This window comes from Falco punctatus, assembly GCF_963210335.1.
Source record: "Falco punctatus genome assembly, chromosome: 5".
In the NCBI taxonomy this organism is placed as follows: Eukaryota; Metazoa; Chordata; class Aves; order Falconiformes; family Falconidae; genus Falco; species Falco punctatus.
The window spans coordinates 34322696-34350622 of NC_137584.1; the positions used below are offsets into that span (position 1 = coordinate 34322696).

The following is a 27927-nucleotide window of genomic DNA, read 5'->3' on the forward strand; positions in this document are numbered from 1 at the left end:
AAACTTTTCTTGCAATAGATATTTAAGATACACATCTGTCAGGTGACTGAGGAACTGGTCATCCAGATTTGGGGTCAGTCGCTGGATAATAGTGGAATGGTGGCTAAATATAGCATTGTCCATCAGCTTTTCAGAGGGAAAAATGACTTGCCATATTTGCTGTTGCAGACAGTCCTATTCTGTTTCATAACATGATGGCAATAAAGACTGAAGTTATAATCTGGGAAATCAGGTATCAATGTATGCAGTTTTTCTATCTAATGTGTTATTACAACAGGCAAAATGTTTACCTCTGTTCTGCAGCAGCCACACTGCAGATCCCTTTGCAGATCAAGCAATTCACAGAGATCATTTGGTTTATGGCAGTTTTATTTGCAAGTTATGATAAAAAACTCCAGGGAGGGGGAAGAGAAAGAGAGAAGCAATGGCTAACAACCATTTTGGTCTGTGGAAAGAGAGAGACACAAATGCTATGATGTCTCCACTCCTCCGCACAGGCAGTGATCTGTTGGATGGAGCTCTCTAAGACTGCTGGTGCATCTGGCCAGACTCCTACAGATTGTGAACACATCTGTACTGGTAGCAATGACGTTGTCTGTCTGTGAATAAGCATTGTACAAAGTAGGGTAAGCAAATGAGACCGTATCTGACAAATTGTCATGAGTGTCCAGTGCTTACTGCTTAGTGTCTTATTCACCTTATCTCATTTATAAGGAAATGCTAGTAGGAGGAAGGCAAGTACCGAATAAAATAGATGATTATGCTCACTAAGCTGTTAGCAAAGATGGGATTACAAGCTCCATGCTTTCTAGAGCACATGTAGTAAGGGAAAGAAAATTAAACCTGGAGTCAGAACTCCTAGAGTAAAATAAAGGGGAGTTTGCTGTACTTGTTTTTTTTCCTGGGTAAGGTTGGATAAGGGCTTCTTTCTGCTAAACATGCAGTTGGGCCAGATCCTTTCATCAGCAGAGCTTCACCAAGTTCAGTGTGTGGCCGATCTTCTGATGACTTCATCTGCAATTTCCTCCAGGGAATCTTTTTTAAACTTCAAATATGTAGAAAATAAATAGCTTTCAGGCTTCAATAGATCTACTGTGTGTGTCATTTTTTTGTGGAGATGGCAGATCAGTTCACCTGCAATTTGGCCAAAAGAAAAAAAAAGTGTAATGCTTGAAATTAAAATACTGACTGCAGCCTGGGAAGTTTACTCGCAGGGTAACATGACTGTGTGCTTATTTTACATTTCCCAAAGACGCATGCTCCCTAGAGCAAGTACTGCTGAATTTACATTCTCACAATGACCCTTCAGGGAGTTCAGCTGGAGTTGCTGAGATGTTCGTCTTGAAATGAGACAGAAAAGACTAATATAGCACTGGCCATACCTAACACCCGGGGGGGGGGTGGAACAAAAACCAACCTGAACTATGCTTTGACTGCCATTCTTCTCAGTGCCCCAGACTGGGGCTGGAGAGGAAGGAGAGAGAAGAAGGAGCAGCTGGGCAGCTAGAAACAGGGTTGGTGATGCACAAGGTGCTCCAGGAGGCTTTTCCTCCTCCACCCCAATGCCCCAATTTGTTCATGGACATTGATTTGGAGCTTGAGAGGAGGAGGTGAACAGGGCTGTGATGGGGCATTTGCAGTACCAGTTGGCAAAACTCAGTCAGGGCTAAGGTGAAACACACTGTTAAAGGAATGCCAGCATTTAATGGTTTCTTGTATCAATGTACACTAAGACATGGCACAAAGCATCACCCTATTGCCTACAGATTGAGCAGAACAAAAATCATTGCTCCCTTTCAGCTTTCACAAATCACAAGCACTCATGTTATCACAAGGTGCTACCAAAACCAAGCAGAAGCTGATGCCTGGACTGCAAAAGTGAGTCTTTCTGGCTTCAATATCACCAGCAAAGCAGAGTGGACTTTGGAGAGGCAGCCACAAGGTAATTGCCAAGATCATCAGGTCACAGTGACTGAAAAAGGGAGGGGGGGACACTGAGATAGATTTGTGGGATAAAGCATAAATCAGTTGGTGCTGACACCTCTGCATATGTATTTTATGCAGTTCAGGGGGTTGCTTGGGATTAGGTTGAGTCTGGCTCTATGGACCAAACTTCCCTACAGAATACATGGTCTGAAGCTGTATGAAGGACCATGGTTTGGATCCCTACATTCACCTTAGGGGAACCCCTTGGTACAAACTTGGGGCAGAGATTCCAGATAAGTCTACCCCAAAAGCAATCTACTTCACACACACAAATCCTACTCTGTGGATGGAAATGACATGCAGCAAATGGGACAGTCCAGGGAGTCACTTCCAAAGCACAGTGCTGCTTCAAGCCAAAATGCTAAAACAGGTACAACTACAAAAAGATTGAGAACTTACTACCTTTCACAGTGTCTCACTTGACCCCACCTGTTCCTGTAGCAATATTGCTGAAGGACCAAAAATAAGCAAAGGGTTATAATGTTCTACAACTTGTGACCACAGTAAATATGAAAAGCTACCTTTTGGATCACTGGAAATGCTCTTTGAATAGCTAAGACATGATGATTAATTAACTCATTTTTCAACTGCTCATTTGTCATTTCATCTCAAAAATAGCTAAATCAGGCTGTATTTTAATCCATCACCTTTTCACTGTCACCCCTGGCACAGCGCTCCTCTCTTGACCTTACCTTTTCAACTTCCTGCTAAGATGTGTGTTTAATGAAACAAAAAACTGCCCAATTTTCAAGCTCAGATCCAGCTCTTCCCCTATCGCAATCATCAGCTAATTTCCTTAAAACATCATCACATAATCAAAGGGCACCCTGGGGACCAGTGTCCTAACCCTGTCCTGTCTGACAGATGGAAGATTCCTTTCTTACAAGTCAAAAGCTCAGGGTTGACATGAGTCCTTCAGGGAACAATACTCATTTTTTCCAAGCCAGTACCAGCTCCAGGTCAACTGTGGCACTAACTATAAAAAACCCAAAGACTTTTCCTGTTGCTTTGTCAATGCTCTTTAATGTTAACCTGAAGGGAGTACCTATTCTCATACAATTGAACTAATCACCAACAAAAGTGCATACATGCATATTACTTTGTGAGCTGAACATTTGACCTCCCTCATTGTTGCCCATTTTACTCTGGACAGAAATATCCAAGTTATTTGTGTTTGGCCAGTTCCCCCCTCAATGCTCTAACTAGATGTTAAAGAACAAACTGGTAAACTTCACTGGTGCAGCTACTTACCTCTAAAACTCAATAATTAATCCCAAGTGAATGACAAATGCTATGCAATTTATTCTCTGCTTGGCTGAAGCTTGAAGGAGCATGGACTCTGAATTAGTGAGCTCTTTGGGTTCAATCTGGAAAGCATATGTTTCCCTTCCATCATTCAATCCATCAAAATGCAAAAAAGGCCTGGGAAAGGCACATGGCACATTTGATATTATTCATTAACATTAATGTCCTTGTTATAAAGATACATTTTATTTGCAGGTAACAACAGCCTTATGGGCATCTGGGAACACTTTCAATGATTGCCAAAAAAAAGAAATTTGGGTCATAACTAATGATCAACATCCCCTTTTAATCAAATGAAGCCATCATAATGTGTCAGTCCTCTGGGGGAACAAGGACCTTTCACCTTGCTGAGGCCTGCTGAGTCCAGCAGTAGCTGTAAGCAACCCTGGCAAGTGGTCTTTTTCTTTAGAGAGGGAAAAAATTGAATCTATCTATCAACACGCTTACTTGTGACACTGAATGCATAGAAGAAACTAAGTCTGATCAGTGGGCTAGTGTTGTTGCTTTCAAGTTAACCCATGCATTATGGAGCACTCATTTAGGGTTTTCCTGATAACACTGTAGCTCTCCCCGGCACTGCTGTTGAGTGGCCTTTGCTCTAACACTGAGAAGCCTCCTCTTGGGACAGGTCTTCAGTAAAAATACGGAGTTCTGGCTGCAGATCCAGAGATTCATGTAACTGAGACTCAAAGTCATACCCCAGAGCTCTGCAAGGGCAGCTTTCCCCCTGCAGTGTTGGTTCTTCTACAAAAGGAAAGGGTTGTCAGGTGAATGGGTCAAAATTTTCCAGGATTTTTTTTTTTTTTTTATCAGGAAACAGTCTTTTTCTAAATAGCTTTTGAATGAATTTAGAAACAAAATCAAAAGGAATATATATACACCAAAATAAGACAGAGAAGTTGCTTTTCAGACAAAAAAACCCCCAGAGGTAGCTATAAACATTAATTTCAGAAATAGGAACTTCAGTTGATGCCTCAACACCACTGCTCTCTGCCAGACAAACCAGTTAATGAGCCTCTGTCAGTCTGAAAATAATCTGCTACCATCAGACTCCCACAGCACACTGTAGATGCCATACAGAGGCTGATAAGCCCATGACAGGCAGCCCATCCTGCAGGAAAACAGAGGTGTGTAGCACCTGAATGATATTTTAGGTGGACAATACCCCAGCTTGGTGCAAAAAATGCTGAAGATTAGCTTTGGGAAAAGATCTATATATTTTCATCAATGAACACTCTGCTCAAGGCGTTCTCACAATGTGGCTCACTGCTGCAAGGGATTTTTTTTAAAATAATATCTGAACCAAGTGCCCTAGTTATAAATGACCCCACACTGAGCATGCATCTCATGGAGATGAGAAAGGTGAAACCCTTGCTCAGACCACAGAAGCCCCAAGCACTTCAACCTTTGCCTTGAATACTTTTAATCCATCCCCACAAATTAAAGTAAAAAGGTACATCCCTGATATTTCAGTACACTTCACATTGAAGAAAGAAACAACTGTCCTACAAGTTTCCCAAAGGCTGGTGGAGCAAATGCATCCATTTTGGCTTTTCCTGAGGTATCAAAGAAAAATATTAATTAAACGCTGTGCTCCATATTTCACTGTGAGATTTTAGGTAACTGTATTCTGGCTTTTTTCACTGCCACTCAGAGCCTCTTCAGTGAACTATAATATTTAATCTCCAGTGTTGCTCCAGCTGAAATGACTCCCTAGATCTGTGTGAGAACCTAATGTATATCTCAGATTGCTCCCTGGATAGTCCTTCATCTATCAAAGCAAGCAGCCTGCTGGTGAGAGCTTTCCTATTAACTTACCCTGAGAGGCGGGTATGGGCTTTTAAAACCCGTATTTCTAAGTAGCTCAGTGCCCCTATTCCTGCACCATCAGAGCACTTCCCGTGCTGTGATGTACTCGTGGCCACCACATTTCTGTGAGGTGAAGCTAGGACTGACACTGCTGCTAAATGTAAAGGAGATCTAAGCACACATATATCAAATGTTGCTCAATGAACAATTTAAGCCAACTGCTGCTGCCAAAGGAGCAGCCCAGCCTTCACCTTGCTGCGGTTGCTCATGTCCAGTCCCAGATGTCCCCACCTCCCTATAGACGTGTGGCAAACAGGACTGATAATACTTGCGCTGGCAAGAGTAAGGATGCTGCCCGGTTGCAGGGGTCCATCTCTCAGCAACCATGACCCCTCTCAACCTCTGGGTCAAAGGCAGCTTTTCCCAGCATCACTGGAGGTGCCTGGCAGGAGCTAGCAGCCCTATCTCAGACAGAGCAACTTTGCTAGTCACAAGGCTTTCTAGCATCAGGTGTTGAACTCACCAACCATGTCTTTATTTCAATTACTGAAAAATAAACCAGCTACCAGCATTATAAGTGATGATTATTCTGCCTCAGACTGCAGTGAGCCAATGCAGAGACCCCCTCTGCTTCCCGCTGGCTTGTGCTTACTTTCTGAATAAACTATGGGACAGGCAGCTCTTTTTAGGATCCCTTCCCAAGCTATTGCATTTTCTAACTGAGCACAATGTTAACCATCCTGTCAGCACTGTGTAAGCTCACAGCACTTTTACGTTAGGGCTCCGAGCATGGCGAGAACAGCACAGTATAGGAGTTTAATATTTGGAGGAAGGGATGAAGTGGCAAGTGCTGAATTTGATAGCTTTGGATTTGGCACTGTTTCTCAATAGTGGTGCTTTCTAACAGTCCCCTAAAACCCACTGATTTGGAAAGAAAGTACACAGGCCTGCCCTAATGCCCAAGGCACTAAAGCCAGTTGGCAGGCCTGTCCTCAGGACTATTAGTACTCTTGAACACGAGAAGCCTCCTGTCCCAGGATATTGCATTTACTTGCGTCTCCTTTCCAAACTGGAAATGTTTTTGAGCTTCGTTCCATGCCTGGTTTTTGTTTCAGTTATAAACTCAGGAAATTGAAAAAAGAAACATTTAGTATTTGCAGCACACAGCAGAGATGGAGGTCTGACGAGAAAGGACAAGAAGAGGTAGCAAAGCTCATACATTTCTTAAAATCTCTCAATTACACTTCCAGTCCCCTGCCTTCACAACATGGTGACAGTTTGCCCCCTGAGCATTTGAAGCACAAAAAGTCCCACAGGAAAAAAAGAACAGTTGTGTTAAATAGCTGCTCGGCAGAGAAAGAAAAAATATTCCCTGATTGAGTGAGAAAATCAATAGATGTTAAAACATTGCAGATAATTGTGAAAAGATTATTGTTGCTTTATTTAAAACCACTACCATGTTTTGGAAATTAGTTCTGCAAATGTTGCATGTGAAGGAATAAGCTTCCCCATGAGCATCACTGAAGATGATGGACGGGACTAGGAAGGAATGTACAATCATGTTTTCTTCCTCCCAGAGAGAGGGCATTAATCACACGTTCCTCCATAATCCTTCTTCCAAGGCCCCAGAAGGAAAGGGAAGAATCTGTCATAGCTCTAAAATTGGACTTTTCTGATCTTCAGCATGGTTGTTTCCACTGGGCCTGTGACAGACCTGAATGCATCCCTGAACCATTTCTGAGCACAGCAGGGGAAACTGAGGCTGCATTTCTGAGCTGGACTTACGCACAGATGTTGTCCCTCTGCCCTTCCCCACCCAGTGCTGTTCCTTCCCTTTTGGTCACTGCCAGGACCATATTTCAGAAAGAAACCAGCTTTTTTAACCATCTTGCAACTGGTTTTGGCACCTCCCATTTAGGTTGCTGGGAGCGCTCCTTCTCTGCGAAGGCAGTAGTCAATGCTGGCACATGGGCAAGGCAAAGCCCAGGCAGAGGGGAGGTGCATCTACAGGACATACCACAGCGGTGTGGCTTGTCACACCTTCCCAAAAGGTGTTGGTCTCTAGAGGTAGATGACACTATAAACCAGGTTAGCATCTCCTCAGTGTCCATAGTCGGTGAGTTTGGACAAAGGCTCAGCTCCAGTGCCAGGCTGAAGCAGCAGCACAGCCAGAACAGTTTTCAAGAGTAGAAGGAGGCAACTGAAAGAGTGCAAGGAAGGTTTTGATCTGTAATATATTTGAATATTTTGAAGGTCTCTATTAACGACTGTAGTCTCCCTGCTGCGGCAATTGAGTGGAGGAAATAATAATGGAGATTGAAAGGCATTCACCATTCGACCTCTCGCAACCCATACATTCTTCAGTAGAATATTATTGGAATTGGGCACATCTGCTCTCAATAACAAACATAAAAAAATAACCTGCAGCTCTAAAGCCTGAAAAATATATAGTTGGGCTAAAAGAAGGGCATAAATACGTATATCTGTAGACTCAATATAACTTTAATAGTTCAGTAATAACCCTGTGAACGTGGCCACACCATGTTCTGGAGTGCTTTGTCTCCTGGAAATGCCTGGGAAATGCAGGGAGGTTGAAAGTCAATCTCCACTTGCAGTTAGGTAGAGCCAGCCTCCAGTGACACACAGGTGCGATAGCAGAAGACATGCACAGCTGATGTCCTAGCCACCACCCCCAAACCACCAGCACAGATGAGAAGCCAAGCCCTCGCACCTTCAAGCCACCTTCCCCAGGGCTGGGAGGGTTTGGTGTTGTGCAGAAACACCTGAGCTGTAACCCAGCACTGCTGGACCATGTCAATTTGCCATGAGAAGCATGTGTTGATACCAGAGAGAGAGGAAAATACATCCAGTGCTGGCTTACCATAGGTCCTTCTGCACGTCCCAATGCGGTGAGCCTTACAGCTCTGTTTGCTGGCAGAGGAAGCCAGTCGTGCTGGGGACAAGGCTGCAACGAGCTGAAAGATGGAGCATGTCCAGTCTCTCCAGACACAGCTGCTCAACCCAAGACTGTGCTACGAATCAAATGGTGTTGCTGATTCATCCCATTCCCACTAGCACATGTGAGTCATCTGTCCACCCTGGACTGTTCACTGATGAAAAGTTTATTTTTAACAAGTACTGGTTAAAAATAAATGTATACATCATACAAATGAGTAAAGCACTCGGCCCCAAATTGGTATGAATGTGTCCAGAGAAAAATTAGCTAGCTTGAATGCAGTAGGAAACCTGAGAACCAGTCCTTCTCTTACACTGGCATAAATCAGGAATAACCCCACAGAGATCAGTTACTGTTTCTATAAGGAAGCATTTTTAAGACTCTGATTGAGACCATGCTCCATTAACCTAGCAGGACGATCCCTTCAGAGGTTTTATTATTATCCAGTGTTCACAAAAAGGAGACTTTGACAGCAAGGGTTTAAATGCAGTGTTTGTACCACTTTTAGTGCTATAAAAGTTAGCAATCTAAGCTTCTTGTTCAAATTCCCTCTAAATTAAAATGAGAGAAACAATCATGTCCAACCCTTCCTGCCACAGATCTCAACAATTGGGAAGAAATGCCCCTTGCAGGTGCAGTTATCACTGCATTGGCTATAGACACAATTGGAATAACTGACTTGGATTAGACACCTGGAGTTTGGCAAGATGAGCAACACCTGAAGTGATCACAGCAGACACAAGAACTAAACTCTGCTCCTCTCAGCTCTAATGAGAGGCTCCACGTGGCTGAAGTGGCTGAGGATTTAAAGATTTTGTCTAAAAAAGGTTGCTAATAGATCATATGGGTAAAAGCCTATAGTCTGGGATATGCAGCAGGACAAACCAGCCTGGCCATTAGTTCTGGAAATAGCACATCAAGTGCCCCTACCCTGAGCTACATTATGGCTTACAACTGTCAGGAAAGCTGCACGATATCAGCCACTGGATTTAGCCTGCTTCAACAGAAAACACGTTTGCACCACATGGAACCTGACAATTGCCCTCCCTGGGTTTTGTCATGGACGCTGTGGTCCTTTTACATCTGGACACATATACGAGTAGAGCAGTGCAGACACATGTGGTCTCCTACCCCAAGAGCTGACATCCCAAGAAGATGTTCAGTGTAAGAAGCATGGAAGGGTGGGAGACAACTGAATGTGTCTGTCTAAAAATAAAATAAATAATTGGCACATACATACATTTGGATCACAGAAACAAGGCAGAAGCACCAATAATTTCCCTTGCAATTTGTAACGAGCAGATGGCATGTGGTAATTCTGTGGTGGGACTTTGAAGTGACCTGCTCTTTCAAAACGTGAGACTGGAACAAAATTTTAAGAGCAGAGCACTTCCTTCCTGTTGTCTTTCGTGTGAGGCAAGCAGACTGCAGGGAGAGATGTGCTCCCCTTCCTCACCAAGCATTAAAAAAGGCCCAGCTGTGTTGTTCTTTGCATTAAAGCATTAGCATGGGGAGCCTTTCAGGGCAGGCACTGTCTACTGTTCTCCCTGTGAGCTCTGCCTCCTCCCTGGGCGCACAGCCCCACAGCACTGCCACACTCCACCCCATACAATAACGAACCGACATCAAACAGTTCTCACCGCGGGGAGGAGTGGATGATGTTTCCTGCAGACCCCAGCTGCCTCTGCTTTCTGCCCCAGAGGGCAGCCCTTCCTCTCCCGCACCCACCTCTCCCACTACTCAGGTGACGGCTTTGGCTGCCCCTTCGCCTCTGTAGGATTCTCCACACAACAGATAGGAGACAGTGCTCCCGGGGACCTGCACGCATAGATGCAGGCACTTCTCTTACCAGCAGAGCAGTATCCAAGGGAGCAAACTCAGCACATGGGAGCTATCTGAGAGGAAAGGAAAAGGCTTGTGATATGGGCAAGGAGCGCCTCAGATGCCCTTGGTTATGGACCACCCTGTTCTGGACAGGGAAAGGGGCCACAGCTTTGGTGCATCCATGGCAGGCGGGCACTGCGCATCTGCTTCCATTGACAGAGTTTGTCCATGTTGGGCAATGCCCTCCCACACTTTTTGCTCTTGATTCCCCATGTGCAGATATCCACAGGGGTCATTCAGGCCTTCTCTTGCTGCAATACTACGGGCGAATTTCACTCACAAAGAATATGTCTAGGAAAACATCTCATCAGTAGAAAACAAACTGACCTCCAGCCTACAAGGTGGTCAGTAAAGGCATATGTCCTTGATTTGCAGTAGAACAAAGCACTAATTTGCTGTTGATAATTATTTGATGCAACATTTTGTCCTTTAACTGCCTATGAAAAGCAATCTCCAGTAACTACAACTTAAAAGGGTAAAAGTTTGGATGCAGAAAAATGTTCTTTATGAAGCACTTCCTGTGTCCTTCTGAGTGCCTTATCTGACCAGCATCTTTCACTTTTATTTACATTTTATCTTCTTTAAGAACACTTGTGGTATGGACTGAGTCATCAATAAGGGCACAACATGAAAGGAGGGATGAAAAATAAGCTGTCTTAAGAGCACTACTCTGCAGGAAACTTATTAGCATTTATTGTGCGGTCTCAGGTTACCAGAGTTGAATGGAAATAACAGAGTTTATTTAAGTGGCACAAAACACAAGTCTCTGGAAGTCACATTCAGTATTTTGAAAGTACATGATGGAAAAGAACATAAGAGAAATCTTTTAGATTTTGCAGAAGCCAGTAACAGGTACAAGTTGGGGGTGGGGGTGGAGTTAAGGCTCATGAGAGCCTTAAGAAACAGCTCTTGGATAAGGGAAATGCCACGGAATTAGGGAAGAAGGTGTAATTTACAGCGGGAGAAATCCCAGGGCTATCACGTTCGTAACCTACTTGCACAAAGCCTACGTCTTGTCGCTACCCTGCAGCTCTTCCAGCTCCACACCCACCCCCACCCCCACCCCCCAATAAGCAAAAGAGACATACTTAAGAAACAGCTCAGTAGATTTCCAGAACTGATTCCTGCATCTGGAAGACTTCTGAGCTCTTTCAATGGCCAAGTCACAAACCTCACTCCCACATTAATAGAATCTAATTGCTACTGATGTAGACTGTAGGAAAACCTTCGAAGCCTCTCTTTAGGAGTAAAGCAGGATATATATTTACAGATGACATGCATGTGCTGCCATAAACAAGGCACACAGTTAGAAATGAAGCTAGATTTACAGTTTTGAGCTTTCCTTGGCGTGGATAATGGTAAAGCGTGCATGGCTGACATTTCACTCTGAGAAAGCAAAAATACATGCGGAGAGAAGACGTCACCTTGCTGTAGAAGAAGATCTTATTCCTCCCTGACTTTGTTCTCTCAAAGCAGAAGGTCATGATCTGAACTTCCATTATGGCTGTTCAAAAATGCATCAAAGGTTCGATGGATAAAAGAATGTTATTTTCCAAAACCGCTGGGACACTTCCTGTCAGTTCACATAATTGAGTATTACAGTATTTAAATTACAAATTGAAGATTATTTTTACAGGTGTCATTTTAAATATAATATGAAATTTCTTGACATTACCTCAGCCGTGCTACACAACCCAGCTGCACTCGGACTCGCATGTGTGATGCACATGGCTGAAATTTTGTCATATTACATCATGGGCTACAAAAACACACAGTATAAATAGACGATGTAATATTTGAGAGAGCAAAAACATATAGTGCTGGCCTTGCTTTATGGAACCCCAGATCTAATACGGACGTGGAAATGTAAACTGTTATTAGAGTTCAGATCAAAAATCTTTGACAAGGGTCACGCAGGAGCGCAGGCGAGGTCAGATAGACGGTGCTCGATTGCCCTCCAGTGGGCTACCGCCGGCTCTGCCGCCCAGCGCCAACCTGGCCGCGGGAGGAAAACCAACCCGCACGACTGCACGAAGCTGAACGAATGAGACAGCTGCAGCCCACGAGGAAGACGCACGTTATTCACGCTGGCAGATCTGCAGACCAACAAGAAAAATGTTACGTTCATTAAGAAAGAGATCTTTAAGAATCCTTTTGGCTATATGTCCACAAATTGGCGTTAGCGGCTGCAAAGAATTTGCCTTCAACTGTTCTAATTTAATGTGGCTTTCTAAAATGCTATTATCTCCATTCTGTAATTTGTTATTTCGATTTTTATGGTTTCCAGCAAATGCCATGTCTGGAAAGGAAAATTCCACCTTTTTTTGTACTCTGTTTTGACTTGCAATTTGCTTTCATTCTGCATGAAAAATTCAGTTTCCATTGAAGAATTCTAAGTGAAACAAGAAAAAATAAAGAAAACAAACTGTCAGCAACTTCCTAATGTTGTTAACACAAAAAAATGTCAACAATACTCACTAGATAAATTAAAACTCCCCTGCCCTTTTGCCACCCTCTTCCGAAAGAAACCAACATGAAGCTTTAGGTCAGTTCCAAACTTTTTAAGCAGTTCCAGACCCAACATACAGTGACCACAGATGAGGTTGGGTGGCTAGGCAGTAACTCACAGAAACTGCCAAACTCAGAAGCAAGGAGATGACATTTCATCTGTAGGCCTGTCCACACAGTAAGAATAAGAGACTGATAATTGCAGGATTAACTGAGTAGTTTTTGTTTTCTTTATGGCTGGGCTGCTTCACAAAAAAGAACACAACATCAGTGATTCAAGGAATAGATTTGTAGTGGAAAAGGCACTAACATATCCTAAACTAATTCTGAGGTGTTAGAATGTCAGGTTGTATGTAACTGTTAAAATGAAGGACCTTAGCAAAATGACCACCTCTGTCTCTTACCGTAAAGCATTACACATTGTAGTGATTTTCGTGTAAACATTCTCATTCCACTCATTTCATATGTCTTTTTTCATTGTTTCTTCCTACAGAGATATAAAATGAAAGATATATTTTTAAAAAAATCCAATTTATCTTCATTTTTGATGTTGTTTTTGAAAAAATACAAGCACCTAAATAAAACAGAAAAATAATATCTTGTAATGTTCCCATTAGATATTGAAAGGTCTTTTCAAGAAAGTCTTCATGGTTTGCTGTTAGGCGATTTGGGTTGTCTCCATGAAAGGAGTTTACTCTTTAATTGGAGACAGAGGTAAAAACTATGCAAAAATAAGAGAGTGGAATAGTTTCTTGTTGTGAAAGGAAGGTAACTCGAGGCTACCCTGTATCTAGCCTGGAAAACGAGTACACTGAGATGGGTTTCATACCAGGAAAACCCGGCTGGCCAGATGTGGGGGTCACATCCAAGGCCACGGTCTAAAACAGATTAAAACAGGAGAGGGAGCTCTCACCCAGCCTGTCAAGGTGGGAAGGTGCTCTCAGGTACTCCGCTCCGTACTAAAAAAATAAGCCATGAACCCCTTAAACAGGTCAACTGTTTATATCATAAAAGTGAAGGACTAGTTTTCTAGGCTGAAAGATTCATTATGGGCAGGTAACTACTTGTGGGTTTTGCCCCAAAACCAAACCAAAACAGGTTTGTGTTTCAGGGATTCCTAAAATTGAACTGCCAGAGCTCAATGTGAGTTTGGTGATGTTTGGTTTGCTCACATCTGAAATTCAAAGTAAAAAGTATCAAGGAATGGGAGCTCATATGGATGAAACCCAAAGCAAATGTTTGCAGGAACCTCTGAGAAATGGAAGTGCTGTGTTCACAGAGTTCTAATTATAACACTGCATTTGTAGGATTCATATGAGCTAGGACCCGTGGAAAGGAAACACAAAGGCAAGCTGACTTAAAGGGAAGGCAAAATACCCTATGGAATTTGGATTGGAATCTTCTAATGTGAAGGAAATCTACTGCAGAAAAGTGGGAACTACTTAAAAAACAGCTGGAGAGACCACAAGTGAAATTCATCCTGGTTATAATCTAAACACAGAAAAGGGCAACAAAGGCCAGTTCAGTTAAGCAAGGATATAAAGTCTTATATACCGTGTGCAAAAAGCCTAATAAAGGGTCTTCAAAATATAAATAGCACTGGGAACTACATAAAAAGTAGACAGAAGCTAGTTAAAATGAATAATTATGAGATGAAGGAGTTCTAATGAAAGGTAAACTGTAAAGAATACTTCAGTTAATCACAAAAGCTTCTTGCATATTCCCATGGCAAAGAGAAGGGAAGGCAGAAAACCGCACCATTTCAAATTATAATGAAAGAGACGGTGCATTAGGCCCACTCTTCATGTTGAAATGGTATTGCTCCTGATTTAAAGCAGAATACAGCTTTTGGCATTTTCGGTCATCAATCCATATTTTTTTCCTGTTTATGGTATAAGGTATTCCTCTCATCACACTGTGTTCATGCAGAAAAGGGACAGGCTGTCCAGTTACTCATTCAGACCCTACTGACAGTCAATGGAGGTGGGCATTAAAGCTTAAGTAAGATGAGGCACCTCTCTTGAGGTGCTTGTCTCCCACCATGAGCTATGAGAAAGCTCAGGTACCTGAAGTTCCGTGTGAGGACATGATTGTGTGCCTTCACAGACATAATTTTAATCTAGTTACAAATTTGCAAGGAAATATCCCAACAACTTGAAAGCAATGAACCTTACTGGTTTACAGAAGCCAGGTCTATCACAGCGTCATAGTAGCAAACTGCAATTGTAAAAGTAACAGGAAATTTGTCCCCAGATTAAAAAAAAAAAAAAAAAAAAAAAAAAGTTTCTGCCCATAAATGGCATCCTTCCATGACAAACTGATGAATTTCATCTGTGAGTCATTTTTCATGGAATGGTAAAGTTACAAGGGGTAAATGGCTCGTCAGACTGCAGACATGCTCAAACAGCATAGCTGGAAAGAGGCTGCTAGCTGGTGTCTTTGCAGTTGCAGTGGTTAGTTCTAGAGCTCTCTCTTGTTATTATTTTCAACTGTTCAGTGTTATGCCTTTCCACAACACCAAATGCATGCATTTTAAAGAGTAATATTGCCTTTGCACAGCAAAGACCAGCCTCCACTTCTTTCTTCTTACATTTCAGAAGCACATACATGAAGCGTAATCTACATGGTTTGCCAGGAGGGTCTTGCAATGATCTCCTCAGAGACCACCAGCAGGGAGTAAAGAATTTGACAGACTAGGGCTTAGTCTAATCTCTGATGAAAGCCATTTTTTTATTAAATTCCTCGATTTCATTTTAGTGTCATAATTAAATGTCTTTTGAATATATAATTGCAAATGGGTCTGACTTCTGCACCAAAACAGCCCATTCTGTGGGAAGGGACTTCAGTTTTACAGTGAGGAGGAGGAAAGGCTTTTATTTTGAAGTAGCAACACTTGAGATTTTTGACCTGTGAAATCCTGGCTTTCAGTGAAAATGAAGGGGCATTTTACACTTTGGGCTGCCCACAGTGTCGGGGTGCTGCATAATTGTCTGCACAGTGTGGGAGGTGGCATTTCCCTAACCTCTGCAGAAAGTGCACTACAGAGGGTGCTGAAAATATTCTCCTACATAACTGTCGGCAATTTTTGCGAGGCCTTATTTGTAAGAACTCACAAATCTCAAACAACTGTAGCAATTACTTTCACCCAGTGTACTGAGTCCTGAATGTGACCTGGTAACCCAGAAGCAAAAAGCTCCAAATAGAAATTAGTAATTTCTTACACACTTTCTTCACAGGCAACCATGTCTCCCTGAGGAGCTTCCTGAAGGCTCAACAGTGTTCCTGGATGGTGCTTTTTGAAATACAGTCATTTTGAAACAATGACATGACTGAAATAGATTAACACAAAATCCTGTTCTTTTACATGTTAGGTGTCCATATCAAATAATAAATGTTGCTAATAAAGTACTTGTTATGAAAATCCTCAAGGCTCTTAAAAACACATCTAAACCAAAAAGATAACAAAAGTGATTTCACAAAAGGCTTCTCTCATGAATTACCAAAACAAAAGTATTTGTTTCTACTGAAATAAGGGGTTTGCAACTTCCTACTGTGTTAGGTTTATCCACAAGTCCGCAAAGTCAATGGGAAACTTTCCACTGACATTCAGGTTCTTATCATAGAGCACAGGCGAGGGAAATGCCCTAACTGCACAGGCAATGCTTGTTCTAAAAGAACATAACAAACAAAATTTGCAGACAGGGAAGAAGAAGAACCAAATTCAGGGCACCCTTAAGTCACAACTCAGCTGAAGATTTTCTCTAAAGCTAGGTATCACTTGAACGAATAAATCAAATGGGACACATCAGTGGTGTTTTCAGTCCTGTAGCTACATATTCAAGCACATAGTTTGCATTAGAAAATCCAGTAAAAGATCTTTCAGGTGCAATATGATTTATTTTTGTTTTACAGAAGACTTTTTTGTATTTGTTTTGAATAGTCATTAATCAGGGCAATGGAGAAGAAAGAGAAGAAAAAAAAAGCAGAAATGGAATATCACTTAACAAGCCTGCAATTAGCCGACTAACAAGTTTGTTATTTTTGTACTTTTTCCCACTGCATGACCTAAAGGAGTACTAGCAAGCATTAAACATACCACAGCTCTAGCAAGAGCACTGTAGTTTTTCACAACGTGAAGAACCATAGTGGAAGTCTCTGTAAATTTAGCTGTTGTAGAGCTAAAATGCACTTGATGTATTGTCCATCTCAATTTATTATGAATCGTATGTCAAGAATTCAGTATTGATGAAGACAGCATATGAGAAGTCATGTGCTTGGACATGTTCCAATGTTTAAGCATAGGAATTTAGCCCTATCTTGATATCTGAAGAACAATGCAAATAATACCAGATTTCAGATCCATAAGAAATGCTTAACACGGAGCCAAACCAGAGAAATGTACAGGTGCCTTTTCCTGATCATTTCCAAAACGACCCTGTTCCTCTACGTTCTATAGTTTTTGCTCATTTGAGAAAAGAGGGGGAGGGCAAATACTTTTTGATTAACAAAACTAAGAAGTTGTGCAACAATGCAAAGGGAAGGTCAGAGTTCAAATTCAACACACTGGATTGCTTGTCTCCCTCAATCCTATTCACTAAATCAGCAGCACTGAATTGCTATGATGACAGGAAGAATTTGGAAAGGGAGGAAGGTTGTGCTAGTATTGAAGACAAAAAATAAATCTATTAAATGATTGTCTTAATCTCTTTCCAAAGACAGAAGAATCTGTCCATTAAAAGAATGAATAACTTTTACCTTCACTGAAAAAGGATGAATTTGTGCTTTAAGTGTCAACTGTGAATACACATTAAGTTTGGTTTGATTCTAACCCAAAATCTGTGTTAGATAGGAAACCTTTCCTAGCAATAAAATTTCTCACATAAAATATCCATTAAAACAAGCAAATATTCTCCCTGAATATTTGTGTTCCAAATAATGGCATTACAAAAGCTTGCCACAAAACCAACTAAACATTGACTCTTGCCCAGATTACCGAAAGCATTTACGCACTTAACTTGCATTGAAAATTAGAAGCTTAAATCCCTCTGAGACCCTGGACGCAAAAAAAAAAGTCAGATCTGAAAAATAATTCTTACTGAGAAATCAGATCATATCATGAGATTAAGGCCTACTCCTACTGAGAAATGAAATACTATCTCAATGAGAAATTAGCAAAGCAACTTAAACACAAAGAGACTGTAACTGTGCAGTTCTTTAAATTATTCCTATTTTTAAAAGCCTCAGCAGTCATCAAGCACTAGAACTCAGTAGTAATCCTGTCTTGTCTGTTTCCTTGAGAATATTAGGTACAGTTTGCAAAAACATTTTAGACTTGTAGCCAAGCTATGTACTTGGATGCTTAACATCAACACCCGTTGGACCTAAAAAGCAGACTCTGACTACGGAAAGGTTAGGAACTGAGGTTTAGCAAAGATAATGAGGTTTCTGCAGAACTTCAGAATTACTCATCCATGCAATGTTGGAACTTACCTCCATCCATGTATCTTGGGTAATGCCACAGCATGTGTCAGTCCACCTGGTCCTACATGGGGAAGGGCTACATGGGCAAATGGGCCATGGCTGAGTGACCCTTCATTCAAAACCACAAAATAGTTACCTGCTTCCCCAAAGAGTGTCTGGCGTAGGAGAAACAGGGGTGAAAGTGGTCTCATCCTTCTCTCAAAGGTGGTTCAACAGGCCGCAAAGTCTGTTGATAGAGTAGGGGCTGGTACAGCCTTTGATCCTGTAGGACCTCTCCTATAAGTCCATCCTGTAGAGTAAGAGGGTTTACTGGTGTGAATGTGGGCATCTCATGCCAGGGAATAGTGCCAGAAAAGAGTCTTAGGCATAACAGCTGTACAAGGACTGAAACAATGTCTGAGATTTAGGTATCTAATGTCCAGCTACTTACCCACCTCAGGCAGCCTGAAGGCTGTTTTGAGTGACTTAGCACCTTTGAGAGGAGCTCCTAACTCCCTCTGATTTCAGTAGTGATAACTACCTGGTATTCCTCCTTCAGGTGTTGAAGACCCTCAGCTCTTGGAAACCAGCTCTAGCACACAGCCAGACACCTCAGCTGAGATTTACTCCATTAATTTTAAACCCTTTACAGTTATGTGCCTAGTCTAAACTAGCCACATATCTCCCTTCTGAAGTCCATGTGAAGAGATAAATCTGTCCGGGGAGGAATTCACTCCAATCCACTAGACATTTCTCTTAATTTATTTCCCAAGAAATGGCTTGTGTACTGCTTTACAGGAGTGAGATCCTCTCTGTTAGTACCGGCTCCTGAAGATCTCAGAATATAACTACTGAAAATATATTCAGCTACTGAATGCACAGAGACGCTTTTGAATCACAAGACTTTTTCTCACTGTCAGCATCTTCTCCGTGTAGTCCCATATCTGAGCACATCTTGCTTGTAAATTGCCAGCAGAATGAACACATTTTTAACTGATGTTTTTTCTCACAGTTCAAGAGTTAAATATATTTTTCTGTGATTTGGAAGTATCTATCAAGCTTCCATTGTCAGTGAAAAATCATTCTTTGACAAGAAAACTAAAGCCCTGATTTTTTTAAACAATTGGCTGTCTTTTCTTTTTCCATAGCAGACAAGAGAAGATCTAGAATAGAGATGCTTTTATCCCCAAGGTTACTAAAAAGCAAATGAACACACACAAAAAAATAGTCTAAAAAAAACCCCTGAACTGAAATTGAGACACAAGGGATAATCCAAGCAGCATTTTCAGTACAAACCTTGACAACCCTATGTTGTCTTACAGTACAATCTTTTCTTATATATGCAGCTGATATGCAATTCAATGTGTCATATTTTTGGATGTGATAGCAAGAAATTCCAAGAATCGTTCAGCCAAAGGTAACTGTAAGTATAATATCATGTGTGGGTATAAAAACTGAAACCCCTTATTTTGTGAAGCACTTCACAGAAGATTTGAAAAATCCACCTTCCATTAGAGCCAAATTCCAACCTCAGATACACACTCGGGGCTCTCATTAAAGGCACTGGAAGCCAGAAGTACTTTGTCAAGGGCAGACTTCAACTGATTTTGGTATTTATTCTTCCAGAGCAACTCTACTGAAACCTCGATTAGCCAAATGGAACAGAGACATGAAAGTAGTTTAGATTAACAGGGTTTGGATAAGTAGGAGAGGTTTTAGTGTTTTGTTATGCACTTTAATAGATATGACCTTAGGCCACAAATCAGCAAGGCTCCTGGGCACACGCATAACATTAACCATATGAGTGGCTGAGTGAAGTCAACAGAACTATTTGCGCTATTAAACACAGGCGTACGTGTAAGTACAAGGTAAAACCTAGTCCCCAATTCTGAATAAAAAGAGGACAGTGGTAGCTAAGGATTGTGTTGTGCTCCGTTTTATTTTTTACCCTAAACACAAGCTTAAAGCAAGCACCCTGAGACTGCTTATTTATGAACAGATGATCCATTCATGCCAGCCAAGTAAATGGAGCTAAAACCAACTAGCTTTGGGTTCAAGTGAGAAAAAGCTTAGCAATAATTTAAAATGTCTGCTGACAGAGTTTAGAAAAGAAATCCCAACAGGTCTGGAAGTGTGTGCTGGGATGCCCAGAGGAAGCTCATTCTCCTTCTCCCTAAACTCCAGACCAGAATAGTGAATTCACACTGATTTTTATTCCAGTTTCCAAGGAAAATGAGTCTATTGGAGGAGCTGTCTGTACTCCAGCATCACTCCAGCAACTTTTGCATGAAGCTGTAGAGATGACAACAATCACTGAAATCCTGAAAGTTTCACAACAATATCAAAAGCTGTGATGATAGGACAATAAAGTACCCAGGATAACTTCACAGTTTATTTTACATTTATACAGTCCTTTATCCTAAAACCCCCAAAATTCTTCTTCCACTAAAAACTGCTATATTATAAAACATTCAGGAACAGTAGTATGTGCAAGCAAAGACACATGATAGCCCTATAAAACTTAAAACAGGGGTAACAGAGCTGCAACAAATCGAGCCTTCCTCCAACACTAGCTGGTAGCTTTTCTCTACGATGATTAATAATAATAATTGTTTCCTATTTGATCTCCTAGATTATTCACACTGACTAACATTTTGTAGGTAAGTGCAGAAGCTCTACGTGCTGTTCCACAGCAGTGCACATGGCTTCGCTCCTCCCCACACCACACCATGGGACACAGCCACATTCCCTCCCCATGTAGCACACACTTGGAAGATCATACGTGAGCTGTGAGAGTCTGTCACACTGGTATGAGGTTAAGGTATTACAGGGTGAATAATCTTGATCCAGATTGTTTCACCTTCTTCTGATTAGTAAGAGGGAAAGAGCTGAAAGCAAAATAAGAGTTCTTTGTGGACATTTCCATTTGGTAACATAATAGATATGTGCACAAACTAGCACATCTGAAGTTTGGAGAGATGGAATTCTTTTTCTGTTGTACTATTCCAGTCATGCCAATGCTTTATTAGTAATAGTTTTAATAAAGCCTCTAAAAAAAAAAAAAAAAAAAAAAAAAAAAGAGAATCCATATTAATCTATTTTGGAATAACAAACATCTGTGCCTTATGGGACACATGCATCAAGCTTGGTTCAGCTGCATGACAGTGGCATGGTCAATCTGCCTTTTCAACTTTAACTCCCACTGTGGGGCTATTGCTGAAAAGGAATGGGGAGAAAGGCTATTCCTTTATTAAGGGAAAGCGATACTGTATGTTTTAACAAATATGGGGAGACAATAGAAAAAAGGGAAGTCCTTTTGTTAAAAACTCATGAGTTGAGCCTCTATATAAGGACCTTTTGTTGAAGCAAAAGCGTGTCAAGGGAATTGGGAGCACTGCAGTGAAAGCAAGTCAGTTGAGGGATGTAACAAATTGGTGTTGGTAACCACAGAACCATAACAGAGAGAAGCAACACAAGCCCTGTCTGTGTGCAGGCTACATCCTTCACTGCCTTCAGTAGAAACTCAATATGAAAATACACAGGAAAGCTGCTTGCCTGAGCTAAGACAAAAATTTTAAGATAAAGTTTCTGGGAGCTGCAATGAAGAGAGAAAGAGGCAAAAAGCATTAATGTGGCAACAGTAGTGATGGAGAGGAGAAGCAGATGACAGTAAGTACAGGTAACTTAAGCACCAAAAAAAAAAAGTGGTACTCAGACAACAAAGTATTTTATTCCTGCACTGCTGTCATTTCAGGCCATCCCTCTGTCACCAAACTCACACTTCTGTAGATCTGTCACAGGTCTGCACAGGTCTGTGCCACTTGCTGTTGAATGAAACAACCAGATTCACGTGTTTGTGACCTCTCATCACTGCTCTCCTTGGGACTATTTGCATCACTGATTCTGCCTCAAGTTTTGGGGAGACTGACAATGAAACAAGCAAGAATCAAGTCCCTGGAAGTCCTCCCAGTGTGCTGTAAAATCAGCGCTCTGAGGGAAAGGGAGCAGGAGGAAGGAGGCATGAAAACAACACTAACACAAGAGCCATTTGTGTGAAAGGCTGGAAAAGCAGCTCCTTACTATTCTAAAACAAATTTTTTGTAATTGTCTACACATAAAAGGTTTACTTTTCTTCATCTTGCATATCAGACAGTGTTTTGTGATAGAGAGCATTGGCTGGGAAAGGCACAGAAACTGCTTTTTTTCCACTTGGCTTTCTAGATAGGGATATTGAGCAGTAGTATTTGCAAATTTTATGGGGAATCTGCTTATTTCATCTGATCTTCTTTTGCTGCTGATAGCACTTCACAGAAGAATCACATGTAAATGTAGGAAATCGACCTCATAGACTGCTAACCAAACAGACCTGAATTGGATTCTGGTACAGCCACACAGAAAATAAGTCAATTATTGCTCTATATAATTCTGTGCCACAATCCAAAAGGGAAGGTCTGTTAGGTCAAGCATTTATTTCTTAGGTAGGAAAAAATACAGTGTGTATATATATATATATATATATAAATTCAGAGGTAGAGGTAGAGCTAGAGATACCTAGATAAACAGCCAGACAGATAGATAGATAAAAATATATTTTAAATAAGGTTTAGAAACTGTAGAGCTGATAGAACAGTATGTTAGAAAAAATGTCTACCCCAATAGAAAAGTCAATGAATTTTTATGATACTTGCACAACATGCAAGATCGTAGACCTTCAGGCTACATCTGTAACATCTCATACATTAGCTGTGCTCTAGCTCAGGGGCCAACTGGCATGGGCCTTTCCACATCCATCTTCTCTAAATATCCTGCCCTCCAAACCAGGATGGCTACAACCAGACTGCCTGCTGGGAATAATCCTGTCCTAATTCCTGAAATGCCTGGGAATTGCTCAGGATAGTGCTAGTCAGCATGAGCTGAAAGCATGTCACACACTACTCTGAGCAACACTACAAACGATGAAAGTTCCAGTGCACAGGGAAAGTTCCTGGCACAGTTTGATTTACTAGCATAGACATATCCAAGGAAAGGCCAAATTCAGGACCTTACGTCATTTTACTGGCTACAGCAGTTTCTAAGAAATGAAACTTCATAAGGTTCCTGAATCTCACACCAAAAAGTGTGCAGTTTCCCTGGGGCTTTTATGATCTTCAGGAGGGAAACTAGTTGCACTTTAATGAAAAATCCTCTGCAAGCAGTTCTGAGGCCCTCAGGATGAAAGCATATCAGTATATTACACAGCACCATGCTTCACAGATGTAGTACTGCACACTGCTGACCTGTGATAGTGTAATATGTGTACAATTCTTAACTTGGCCATCTATTGCCAACATGAATGTACATCTGAGCTCTTCAGCTCTCTCTCAAGGAAGTGCCATCAATTTTGTTTTATTGGAGAAGAAACTAAAGAACACACTAAGCTTCGTGTGCAGGAATCTGGGGGCCTCGCCTCCATGTCACAACTGATCTGGGCACCCTCAAAGCCCGTTTCCAGCTGAGTCTCTAAAATAACTCTGTAAGCCGCAAAAGTGTAATCCACATCACCTGTCTAGAGCATGTCAAACTTGGAAGCAGAAGCACCAAGTCTGAAGTCAGAGCCTTAGCTACAGGACAAGCTTCCTGCTACCTTCCTCTCAGAGAGATTTCAGAAGGAAACAGGTGTCACAAGCAGTTTGCAAACAAATGTTAAAATTAAATAAATGTTAAAACACTGTCATTTCTAGTGTTTTGTACAACTGGAGCAACAGCTTAGAACTGGTTTCAGTTGGCTTCTGCCAACTTCCGTGAAAGAAACGGCACTGTAGAAATAGGGCCCTTCATACTGAGTGTGAAAGTCAGACTCCTGTATGTAGGATCTTTTCCAAGTGAAGCCCCGTCCTGCCACCTCTCATCCATCTCACCCAAAAGCACACAAGTACTGTTTGTTATCCTCCTTTTCAGCCTGCACAGCTATGTTTTTTCTGGCTTGTATCCACAAAAGGAAAATATAACAAAGGAAAATTCAAGGATGGATTATAGCTCTGAAAGAGATTTAACGACAAACACATTGGCATTTTCTCTTTTATTTTTACATTTCATTTTACCAGTTTCATTACAACATTCTGCTAGGTGACATGCTGGACTTTGTTTGGTACAAAGAGCCAAAGCCTGTGATGTGCTCCTGCAGTACTGTATTGCTCCAATACTTCTCAGCAATTTCCTCTCCCTACCCTGCTTTGTCGTTCCTAGCTGATCTTAAAAAGAAATGTCCAAACTTTATAAAAGAGTTTGTGCTAATTGTTAAAAGCTCTTTTTAAAATCAATTTTTTCCTCTTGTGTCCCACACGAAATGCACTTGGAGGTGTGAATATACTAGTGAGTCACATTAGTTTACAGGGAAAGTAATGAAATATGGTTCAGTTTCTAGGAAAGGTTAGTACATCCTGCCTGGGAGGCTGTTTTTTGCCATGGAAACTAGGATTATAGACTATTCTTCTGCTTCATCTTGCATCATTTGAACATTAAAGTGAGATATCTAAATTGGAGCCTATTTTTCATCTCTAACCAACAGATGCAGACAGACACTCTCATTGCCTGTATAGGGAGCTGAGGAGTGTGAGCCCCTAGGCAAGTTGGTCTGGTGCCTAAAGTTAGATGGAATGAATCCAAGCTGAAGGTCTTCATTTTGCAGATTGTATTATTTTAATATGATTAAAGCATCTAAGGCACAGGATATGTATTTTTTTCCTGACAATGGGAATATAAGAATGAAAAGACAATGGGATTTTTTGATATATAAACAGGGGGGCATAGCACAAAAGCTCTTAAAGTCCTGGAGAGACCATCCAAGAGCTTTGATAAAGAGGTAGAAAATAAATTAAAAAAAATAAGGTTTGGAAAAAAACCTATAAGAACATTTAGGGGTCTGGAAAGTCCATCTCTATTAAGAGACAGAAGAGCTCAACAATGAGCTATGCTGCTCATTTACAATGAGATATGTTACTAGCAATCTTTCAGCAGATAGATTTCTAGCATTGCCACCAACACAAATGGAGTTTCTGGGTTTTAAACAGCACAGCTGGTTGTAACTATATATATGCAGACTATAAAGAAGTTGCCAATATGCAGTGGGATGCCTTTGACTGTCCTTAACAGAGAAAACCATGCCCTCACCATGACACTTCTGGGCTGGACATCTTCAACAGACAGATTCTGCAGTTCAGCTGGAGATTCCTGCACTTGATGATGGGACCACCCTGTGGGGGGCTTATGGCCTAATTTATTCTGGTCAAACAAAAGGTTTCTCCTGGTTGTAATTTATGTAAATCTCTGGAAATGCATTTCCCCTATACTAAGGCTTTCCTTCTCCCACTAATATCAAGCAAAAAGAAAGATGGAAGAAGTGATGATGCAATACAGGTGAAGTCACGTAGATGTATAAATGAAAACACTAAACAGAGAATTTTTTTCTTACCAAATTTCATGGGGCATGCCTGGATCTTTCCATCTCTTTCATAAACCACAGTGAATTGGTTAACAGTGTGGTTTTGCTCCTTAAGACAGAGCTATAATACAATGACACCATTCATAGTAAACTAACTGAGGATCAACTAATCAAAACTACACAGTAGCATAGGAAGGGAGGTTAAGTAGGAGGTTAACATCTCTCCCCCCAGGAAACAAAACTTGGACAGGGGACACTTCTGAAGATACTGGCCAAAGCATGAGTTGTGCATATACCAAACCAGGTACAAACAACTGTTCTCTTTACCAGATATTGCTGTAGATAATCTTATCTTTCCCACACACTGTATGTGTACACACTTTCCCATAATGCCCCCACACCAGTATCCTTCCCTCCTTTTGAAAAGTAGCTTAGGAGGAGTATTCCCTCAAATTCTCACCTTGATGAATGATTCCTTTAGATCCCAGGTGACAGCCAGCATGGCTTCACTAAGGACAAATTGTGCCTGACAAATCTGGTAGCCTTCTCCAATGGGATTACAACATTGGTGGGTAAGGGAAGAGCAAGTGATGTCATCTACGTGGACTTACGCAACCATTTGACACTGTCCTGCATAACATCCTTGTCTCTAAATTAAAAGGCATGGATTTGCAGATGGACCACTTGGTGGATAAGGAATTGGCTGGATGGTTGCACTCAAAAAGATGCAGTCAATGGCTTGATGTACAAGTGGAGACCAGTAATGAGTGGCAGTCCTCAGGGGTCTGTTTTGGGACTGGCACTTAACATCTTTGTCAACAACATGGACAGTGGGATCGAGAGCACCCTCAGCAAGCTGTGTGGTGAGGCTGACACAATGGAGGGAAGGGATGCCATCCAGAGGGACCTTGACAGGCTTGAGAGGTGGGCCTGTGTGAACCTCAGGAAGTTCAACAAGGCCAAGTGCAAGGTCCTGCACCTGGGTCAGGGCAATCCCAAGCACAAATACAGACTGGGTGGAGAATGGACTGAGAGCAGCCTGGAGGGGAAGGACATAGGAGTATTGGCCAATAAGAAGCTTAATATGAACTGGCAATGTGTGCTTACAGCCCAGAAGCCAGCCAAATCCTGGGCTGCATCAAAAGAAGCATGGCCAGCAGGTCGAGGGAGGTGATTCCTCCCCTCTACTGTGCTCTCGTGAGACCCCACCTGAAGTATTGCATCCGGCTGTGAGAGCCCCAATATAAAAGGGACATGGACCTGTTGGAGCAAGTCCAGAGGGGGGCATAAAGATGATCAGAGGGCTGGCGCACCTCTCCTGTTAAGACAGACTGAGAGAGTTGGAGTTGCTCAGCCTGGATAAGAGAAGACTCCAAGCAGATCTTACAGCAGCCTTCCAGTACCTTAAGGGGGGCTACAAGAAAGCTGGAGAGGGACTTTTTACAAGGACATGTATTGATAGGATAAGGAAGAATGGTTTTAAGGTGAAAGAGGGTAGATTTAGATTAGATATTAGGATATTAGGAATTATCCTAATATTAGATATTAGGAAGACATACTTTACTGTGGGGGTGATGAGGCACTTGTTCAAGTTGCCTGGAAGTGTTGAAGACCAAGCTGGATGGGGCTTTGAGCAACCCGGTATAGTGGAAGGTGTCCCTGCTCATGGCAAGGGGGTTGCAACTAGATGATTTTTAAGGTCCCTTCCAACCCAAACCATTCAATGATTCTATGGTTCTGTGGTTCTATGATTCTATGAGTCTATGATCACCTTGGACTACAGTGACCAACAATTAAGCTCTACCTGAAGCTGACAGGTGTTCTTGCATGAAAGCTTCAGTGATATACACAGCAAGGAGCTGAGAAGTGACCACACACTATGGCAACCCTAGTCTGGAACTTATTCTCCCCTTGACCTGGAGCAAACTTTGGAGCACACCACAAAGCACCTTCGTCTTGAGTTATTACGCATTGGCTGTTGAAGTGTGTTGCTTCACTTCACTTATCAGTATATTAATTTGTTGAAGTTTGTTTATATCAAGGCCACCTGGTTCATAGGGATAAACAATCCTTTTTCTCAGTGCCTAAATCTAATGAAGCAATTTTAGCTTTACATTTAGCTTGTTTGTTGATTCTTTAGAATCAGTAATGAGTGTAGAATGAGAAAAAACAAGCTCTATTTCACTTTCTATTCCAGAAAACCTATCAAAGCAAGAAAATGACTGTTCCAAAGGAATTTTGCACATGTGTATATATCACTTTTAAATTACTAATGCAAATAAAGGGCAATTTAAACCCTGTTCTTTTGGCTTTGCAATTAGACCTACAAAAAAGAAAACTAGAAAAATGATAAATTTCAATGCTAGTGCTGAAGAAAACAGGGCATCTGAGACTAAAAACACCTTTAGTCTCTCCATCATTGGACACCCTTTTCTTCGGAAGGATTTTTTTGTAACTGTGATCAGTCTATGTCTTTGAAGTTCTCTTCCCAATTAAAGAATTCACAATAGTGAAAAACTGCATGATGAGAAAATGTTCTTTTATTAGAATAAGTCATCAGTTCGGTACGGTGGAATTTTCATTTAATAACATCACGTAA

General features: G+C 41.5%; 1 long non-coding RNA gene across 1 annotated transcript; it reads right to left on the reverse strand.

Annotated features, from left to right (window-relative positions):
- Window positions 1-351: 351 nt before the first annotated feature.
- On the reverse strand, window positions 352-21707 carry LOC308064857. The gene is made up of 2 exons (XR_013928574.1): window positions 7982-21707; window positions 352-1134 (listed from the first exon to the last, which is right to left on the reverse strand). It is a non-coding gene; the product is annotated as an uncharacterized lncRNA (long non-coding RNA).
- Window positions 21708-27927: the final 6220 nt, after the last annotated feature.